Source organism: Mastigoproctus giganteus, chromosome 7 (assembly GCF_048544385.1).
Source record: "Mastigoproctus giganteus isolate SK-2022 chromosome 7, ASM4854438v1, whole genome shotgun sequence".
NCBI classification, from domain to species: Eukaryota; Metazoa; Arthropoda; class Arachnida; order Uropygi; family Thelyphonidae; genus Mastigoproctus; species Mastigoproctus giganteus.
Genome location: NC_143581.1, coordinates 6,196,233 through 6,204,202, shown reverse-complemented (window position 1 = coordinate 6,204,202; position 7,970 = coordinate 6,196,233). Strand labels below are relative to the sequence as shown.

The 7,970-nt window shown below is 41.7% G+C and overlaps 1 pseudogene; it reads left to right on the top strand.

Annotated features, from left to right (window-relative positions):
* The first annotated feature begins 2,782 nt into the window (after nt 1-2,782).
* On the top strand, nt 2,783-3,298 carry LOC150082457 (adult-specific rigid cuticular protein 15.7 pseudogene; annotated as a pseudogene).
* Nucleotides 3,299-7,970: the final 4,672 nt, after the last annotated feature.

Here is a 7,970-nt window from a genome sequence, read left to right as displayed (position 1 = left end):
TGTTGCAAATTTATGGCTGCGGATCTTTATTCGCAACAGTTGTTTTCATTTCGCCTGACAGGCGCTTAGCTGGATTGAGATTCGGTGAATGGGGAGACCACCGCAGTAGGCTGAATTCGCTCTTATGTTACTGGAACTAAATCTGGCCTTGGAAGAGCCCATTCTTGGGTGGATTGACTGGGGGAGGTGCACCTGGTTGGAAGCAAATGACAGATAACCCATGGCATCCAAATTTTCTTCCTCCTATAATAGAACCCAATGCTTAAAACACTCCCACACACATCACCTACATTGTAGAAGGTATAGATTCGGGCTGCTTTCGCTATATTCTGGTCCTGTGATCAATATGAAACACCAGAAACCAGGATTCATCAGACCAGTCAAGGTTTTTCTATCCTCAAGCATGTATTTGACAACGCAATTTTGGCATGGTTCCATGAGTTAGGGACTGCTAGTAGCTTTTCCAGTTGAAAAACTGGAGGAAAAACTCGGATTCCTCCCCTGAGATGGTCACACGGTTTCTAGCCCCTAAGCCATCTACCATCTGTCAACATCTCTTCTTTATCTCCTAGACATATAACCAGTCTTTGGAATCTTTTTGATTAGTCTGCCAATCAGGATTTCCATGCTAATGAATCAAATCTTTTCCCTGGCTCTCTGGTACAGAACTGGCTTCTTATATTTAACGAATCTTATTTAAGGTTATTACTAAATCTGTAAGGAAGAAATTACATGTTCAAAACTCAACTCCCTGGTGGACCGTTATACTGATTGCCATCCGGCTTAATGTCCAACAGGCAAGATGTCATTTTGAACGCAAACGGCGCTCTTGGTGTCCTCTTACAGTGAAATGTTTTTATCAGAAATACAAAGATCTCAAAAAAGAAACGCGTTAAGACATCCTTAGTTAAAAGTTAAAAAGTTAAAGGCTTGAGCTTGTTGAATCAATAGGAAATGAAGACCCTTGGGTCCAATCTATAAACTCACCAAATATAACTCTTTTCCAGGTGACATATAACCTCATTGAAAGCACTCATAATGGCGATTACTGTGCTGGTTTGAGCAGTCAGCACTTTGGATTGACGTGCCAACTCGTGTGCTTTTAGGTGGGGACAGTGACTTTATAGAAGTATAGAGATGACGTCCTGAGCCTCTCTATGAGACTTTATGCAGATACAATAGGACAATTTCCTTTTCATTAAGTTGAACACCATTTGGAGATGAACCCCATTGTGCATATGGCGCGCCCACAACAATCTTCCAACCCTACACCGATATAAAATGTTTGAGAAGCTGTTGGAAGACGTATTCAACTTTTCAATCATCTCCATAATTCCTTAAGGCTTGAAAAGTGTTCTTTCCTCTTTTAAGAGCCCTTGCTGGTTGTACAGTTGGTAGAATCACTGTCTTCCGCACAAAAGGTGGAAAAGACCAGAGTTTGAATCCTGTCAATTATGAGGAATTTTTATGGGCCTTTAGAGCAAAACGTGGTGAAGTTTGTTAGTCTCAATTGGTCAGTTGGCCTAATATTACAAACCTAAAGTTTAGACGTAGGTGTAGCCATATCCTCCCTAATGATCCTCCTTTGCGGAAAGCATTCCGATGAATTAAAGTTAATTAATTAAGGTTTATATGCATGCACCAAGGAAGAAATCGCAAACAAGAAATCCCTGGTCAATCTTTGCACTTCTGATATCTCAAGTAAACCCTGATGACAGTGGCCAACAAAAAGGTCTAGTCTTATTCATTTTAAAATACTTTAATCTTTGTTCTACATATGTTCTGTTTCCTTAGAAATGTTTCCCATTCAGAGTTTTTCTTACAATCCACTTTGCTTTCTCTCTTAAGAAAACAGCAATCATCTCCCATCATCTAACATCCGTAGAGATCTTGATACTGATTTGTTATCTTGAATATGTCCTGATGAGAACCTTTGCTCATCACTTATCTCCCAAATTTTGAGGAGGCAAAGTGAGATGGAAATGAAGAAAATGAATTTGACATTTGACACCATTATTAGCATCTTTCCAAGAAATCCATATAAAACTACTTTAAATGATGTGGAAGATTGCTTATTACATTGCACGTGGGTTGCTGAATTCCAAAATAATTCTTATATTAGTCGCATTAAACACTATTGCTATGGAAACGTAGAAGTCAGACAAATACTAAACTCTAAGAAAACATTTTCTTAAAGATTTTCTCACGATTACGGAAGCGTGTTATTAGTCGGTTTCCTTGCGTTGGGGTGCTGTACTTGGTATAGAAAGGTACCTCGGAACAAATACCTGAGGTCAAGTCATCCGGAAAAATATTAGAGGTGGGGAAGGTCAAACTACCGACCGCGGAGAGCGAAAAGAAGGTCAGATTTAAGAAAATGCACAGATCGCCTGTACAGTGCCTTTCAAAAAAAAATGGGTGAAGGCTAAATGTGTACTGTATGCCACAGAGCACGCGGAAAAGCAACAGCCTCCACGAGACCTTCGATTAACGGAACGGTCTGTCACCGAGCGAGTTAGCGTTCCAACGTAAGAGGTCAACATCTGGACGGTGACCTGGATGCCGACAATCGATACAGTTTATTGACGTCAAACATCGAAAACTGGTCCGATTTAGAAGGCGGGAAATTGTGGGGTTTTTTTTCCCTTGTTGGGCGTTTGTTTGAGCGTTTTATGAAGGGTTGCTTAACCCTTTCAGCCTTGACGAGTGGGTATATAATACGCTCGTGCTTCGGAAGGGGGTATCAGTTCTCTCTCCTCTGCGAACAGATTCACATCCAGCCATGATCGCTAAGGTTGTCATCGTGTGTGCCCTGGTGGCTAGCGCAGTCGCCCATCTCGGTGGGGTCAGCCAGTCCTCTCGGAAGCAAGACGACTTCGGCAACTACGCCTTCGCCTATCAGATCAAGGATGGTCACGGAGCCACCAATGGACGTGCTGAGAGCGGCAGTGCCCACGGTCCCGTTGTGGGCTCTTACAATCTGGGTGACATCGACGGTCGGGCTCGCCGGGTCGAGTACGTCGCCGACAAAGCTGGTTTCCGTGCAGTGGTGAAGACCAACGAACCCGGCACCGCCCACAGCCTTCCAGCAGCCGTTGTTGTCGACTCGCCTTACCATGGAAACTTCGCAGGAGGTTACTCCGTCAAGCTCGTTCACGCTGCGCCAGTTGCTGTCGGTTACGGAGTCGGAGCTGGATATGGTGGTGGCTACGGAGCAGGAGGATACGGAGCAGGCGGCTATGGAGGTGGCTACGGAGCAGGCGGTTATGGAGGTGGCTATGGCGGGGGTCACTACTAATTGAGAACACTCGTGGGAACCCTCAACCTCGATGGAAACTGCAGTGGCGCCCTTCCGTGTGTTCTTTTCCTGTGAGTACGAGCTCTTTTGTGTTAATGAAATCTTCCTCCAAGGCTCTTGGGAAGAGTGGCTTGCTCTGTTGCCACTCTTGCTTTTTATGTAAATAGCAGAGTATTCTTGTGGAATACGTTGTTTAAACCAATAAATTATATTTCTTCAGACCCTTGTTTGTTTATTGAAATGAGATTTGAAGAAGGATTCGAATCCCGTCAATGACCAAAAAGTTGTCGTTTTCACCTGCACATCGTACCACCGTATTTAAAATTTTCTGTTCGTACCTTCGCATTATCATATTGCGGTCTTTGGTATTCTTAGAGATACATCATACCAGCGTTAGTGACACAGTTACTTTAGGGTTAATCTCAATGCCTGAACCTATCCCCTTTGGAAATGTATATCGAGATTCTCAGAAAACGTATCCACTTGTCCCTAAACTTTAAAAGTTACAAAACTCCCTGGCTAAGCTAAAATAAAATCTCTCTTGAAATCTTCGTACTAACAGCTCTCTCTTGAATAAATTTAAATTTCAAAATGCCGAAATATATTTTAAATTAAGATGGAAATCGAAATTCCGTTTAACTGCTGAAGTTTATGACGTGTATTGTGATAGTGGCACTCTTTCTTCCCCACAACCATTCCATAATCGAAGCAAAAGGCACTCAAAAAGACGATCACATGTGCAAACTGCCATCTCATATCAGCCGTTCCAATCGTCCAAGGTCCAGCGCCGATGTTCTTTCGTCCAGTTGAGGCGTAGCATCCTGTGTCGTGGTGTTAGCAATGGGACTCTGGTTGGTCCCAAAACCTATTGCAGCTAATGATCGCCTGATGGTCTTGGTTGAGACGCTTCTCTATCGTTGAGGTCGGCGGTGATTTGTGCCACTTTCGCTATCCGGTTGGCTCAAACAATGCGAGACAGGTGGCCATGTTCATCAACCACCTTTCAACGCCCACAGCGCTGTCTACTGACATCGAATTACCGTCTACGTGAATGCAGTGCAAACTGACATCTCATATCAGCCGTTGGGTTCGTCCACTAGCGAGAGGGGTGACAGCGTCGCGTTGCCCAGTAACCAGCTGTGCTACGAATTCTGTCCTTTCAGTGAATATACGCAACTGACTGAAGAAAACAGGGAAAGTTTACGATGATAAAACTGAAGTGGATGATCACCTTTTTGATTGTTAAAGAAATGTTAGGTTACGTTGGTTCTCCTTTTTCTTCATTATTACACTGCTCCACAAAATTAACAGCACAAAACGTTTTTCATGAATATTTGATGTAAAAGGCAGACTTGCATGCAAATTTCGAGTAGAAATCGATCTATTACCTTATCCAATAGAAATCGATCTGTCACCTTACAGAGTCGCACATTATGCAAATTATTCACGCGTATTAATTCATGGATTGTGATCAGATCATTTCGTTCACGTTGTTTGGTTTGCTCAGTGGGACAGGGATATCTCCAGTAGTACTCAGAATGGCAAGTCATCGTCGTTCAGATGATTCTTTGAGATGGACGATTTGAAGTCGTAGGCGGAGCGGACAAGTTGGGTTAATGTATCACGCAGTGTAGTCTCGACACTATGGAAGTGGCTTGAGAAGACTGGAACCATTAAAAGAAGAGCTGGCCAAGGTCGCCCGAGGGCTACGTAAACCAGAACAGACCGCTATCTGGCTCTAACAGTAAGACAGAACCCTACGATGTCCTAACATCAACTTCTCATGAGGTTGCTGCCACAGATGAAAACATTTCCAACCGGACTGTGTTAAGAAGGCTCAGTTCAAGTGACTCTATGCAAGGAAGCCAGTGGTTTGTATCCCATTAACCCCAAACCACCGCAGAGCTCGTCGAAACTGGTGCCACCATGGAACTTTTCGATAACCTTTTTTAATTGATTTATTATTAGCTTCCTGTAGTATTTCAGTAACAGTCCTGACCTTGTTCTCCGCACCTAATTCATTCCAATCTGATATGCTCTGGACCCTCTATCTGACAGATTTTTTTAAAAACAGTCCATTTAACATTTTTAATGGCAAACCGCTCTATCTCCTGCCAGGTTCAGGTGACACCTGTGAGGCAGTACTTAAATGAGACACATCTGTGGTCACTGGTGACCAGAGCCTCCCAAACCTTCCAATCAACCAATTTATTGCCAACCGCGCCAGAAAACAGAGTTACATCTATATAAGATTCTCCCCTGACAGTGGAGAAAGTTGGAAGTTACTGTGGGTCATTCGGTATTCTCCACCCAGAAGAAGAAACGGACGCCCTTGGACGTCGTATTGCACGCCGACAGCCAACTACTCGGTCACTTGGTGAGGTAAGGTCTGCGCTATGTAGACATGTATGGTAACTTATGTAGGACGCACCTGAACGTTCAACTCTGCCTTTTTACACTGTGGTGATTACAGAGCTCTGTAAGAGACCAGAAATGTGCGTAATATTATGTTCGTGCAGTGTGTGTGTTGTTGTTTTGTTTCTGGCCATTTTTCACCGGGAATCATTTGGAAAGTCTGCCCAGTGTCCGTCTACACCACGGTGGGCCACAACTACGCATGTACCGCGGCCGCCCTCGGAACCTTCTGGTTTAGCAGTTCTTACTGCCCTAATATCAGAGAGAGAGAGAGAGAGAGAGAGAGAGAGAGAGAGAGAGAGAGAGAGAGAGAGAATATATATATATATGTATACATATATTATAAAAAAAAGAATTTCTGCGAATCTATCCTTCCTCAATTTGAATTTTTGCTCCCTCATGTGTGTAGTCTCAGCAAGAGGAATGATTCGATCAGCATTAACCTTACTATATCCATTCAAATCCTTGAACATCTGTCAGATTTCCATGCAAGTGCCTAGCTTCCAGACATTGCAATTTGCAAATTGATGTTGTCCCTGGTAAGAGCACCCTTTTAATCCCCTCGTAAATCTCGTTGATCTTTTCTACACCCGTTCCAGTAGTTTTGTTTTCTTCCTAAAATGAGGCTGCTAAAGTGCTATGAACTACTGAAAATATGGTTTAAGTAATGCCATACGAAATGGGACCATCTTATCTCGCTGCAAAATTCATGTATACTTATACGAGTTTTGCACAGGAAACTGGTGGGGGATCCAGAATTGATCCTAAGGGACTAGACTGGTCCGCTCTGAAAACATCTATTTTACAAGTCAAAAGCTGTTTGATAAAAATGGCCTTTGACCTGTAAGAAATATTAATCCAGTCACAGGTTAATTGATTACCATTAAATCGGTCATTCGATACACGTCTCGAGAGATTTAGATCAGTTCCCATTAATGAGGATTAAAAAGGAGAAATTCCGCGGTCCCTTTCGATCTGATATTTTAATTACTTTATTTACTACCACTTCGTACTATTCTCTTTTTTTTTTAAGGAAGACGGTTGGCTCATACTTCCTTACCCAGGTGGGCCAGAGCCTCTTTCGAGACGGTACGTGTTTTACTGGGACTGGCCCATCTTCCCGTGGTGTGGACGAGTACCCAGAATCATCGGTCCAGGTGGCTGATGCTCATCCTTCCAGGGTTATCAATGAGATAGCTTAATTGAAACTATTCTGTCAGTAATGAGTATGAAAAGTCCAGAGATGATAAAAGTTTTCTTTAACGACTGTGGAAACCCCACTCTCTCATCCGATCTGAAATTGCACCAAATATGGAAGATTGGTTCAGGATGGCTAAACTGGGCCGCAAGGAAACTGTTCACAATTTCCAGATCAGAATTACACTCTAGCCTGGATATCACACTGCGATAGTTTCTAATGCTAGCCAATGATACCCTGACATTTAACCAGTTCATGCCCTTGATTCTAAAAAAAAATGGATGGCCAATCCAATAGGATCACCTCAAAGTGTCATAAAGCCATCGTGATTAATCTTAACCAATGTATTTTGCACATTTGGTTTAAACTTGTGGACTTAAAAATTTGCATTTTGTCTGATACGTTTGCTTATTTAACCTGCAGAGGGGCAATGGCCATAACAAAGAAAGTTAGGGATTAGCATTATTCTCTTAATATGGATATTAAAAAAATAGTGATAAGAAACTTGAATGCACCCCTTCAATGGGACTCTAGTAATCGTAAATTAGTTATGGAAAAGTCTTCTCAGCCTAATCATTTGTTAAATATGTTTCTAAGACTTAATCTAATCCAAAGAAATATTCTCCCAACCATTCTCCTTAATATTAAAGCGAATCATGCAGAAAATAACTATTTTAATTCTGATCATTTTGATCTACAATTGGATTTGACATTAGAAACCAAGTTAAAAGATATAAAAGATAATTTTGATTTTAAAATTACTAACTGGAATTTAACAGATTGCAGTAGATTTTCTTTTTTTCGGAATAATAACCTTAATTTGTTTTGGACTCATTGGACCAAATTTAAAATGCAATCAAATATGGAAAAAATACATTATTACCAACTTATTCCATGAAAGAATTCATGAAATAATGATTCCACGATTCAATAATCCAATAATGATTGATCAATCTATGATCCATGATTAATTCATGAATTAATCCATGATCCAGTAATGATTCCAATTAATGATTCTTATTCGGAATATATTAATATACAGAAGGGTGTGTACCAGAG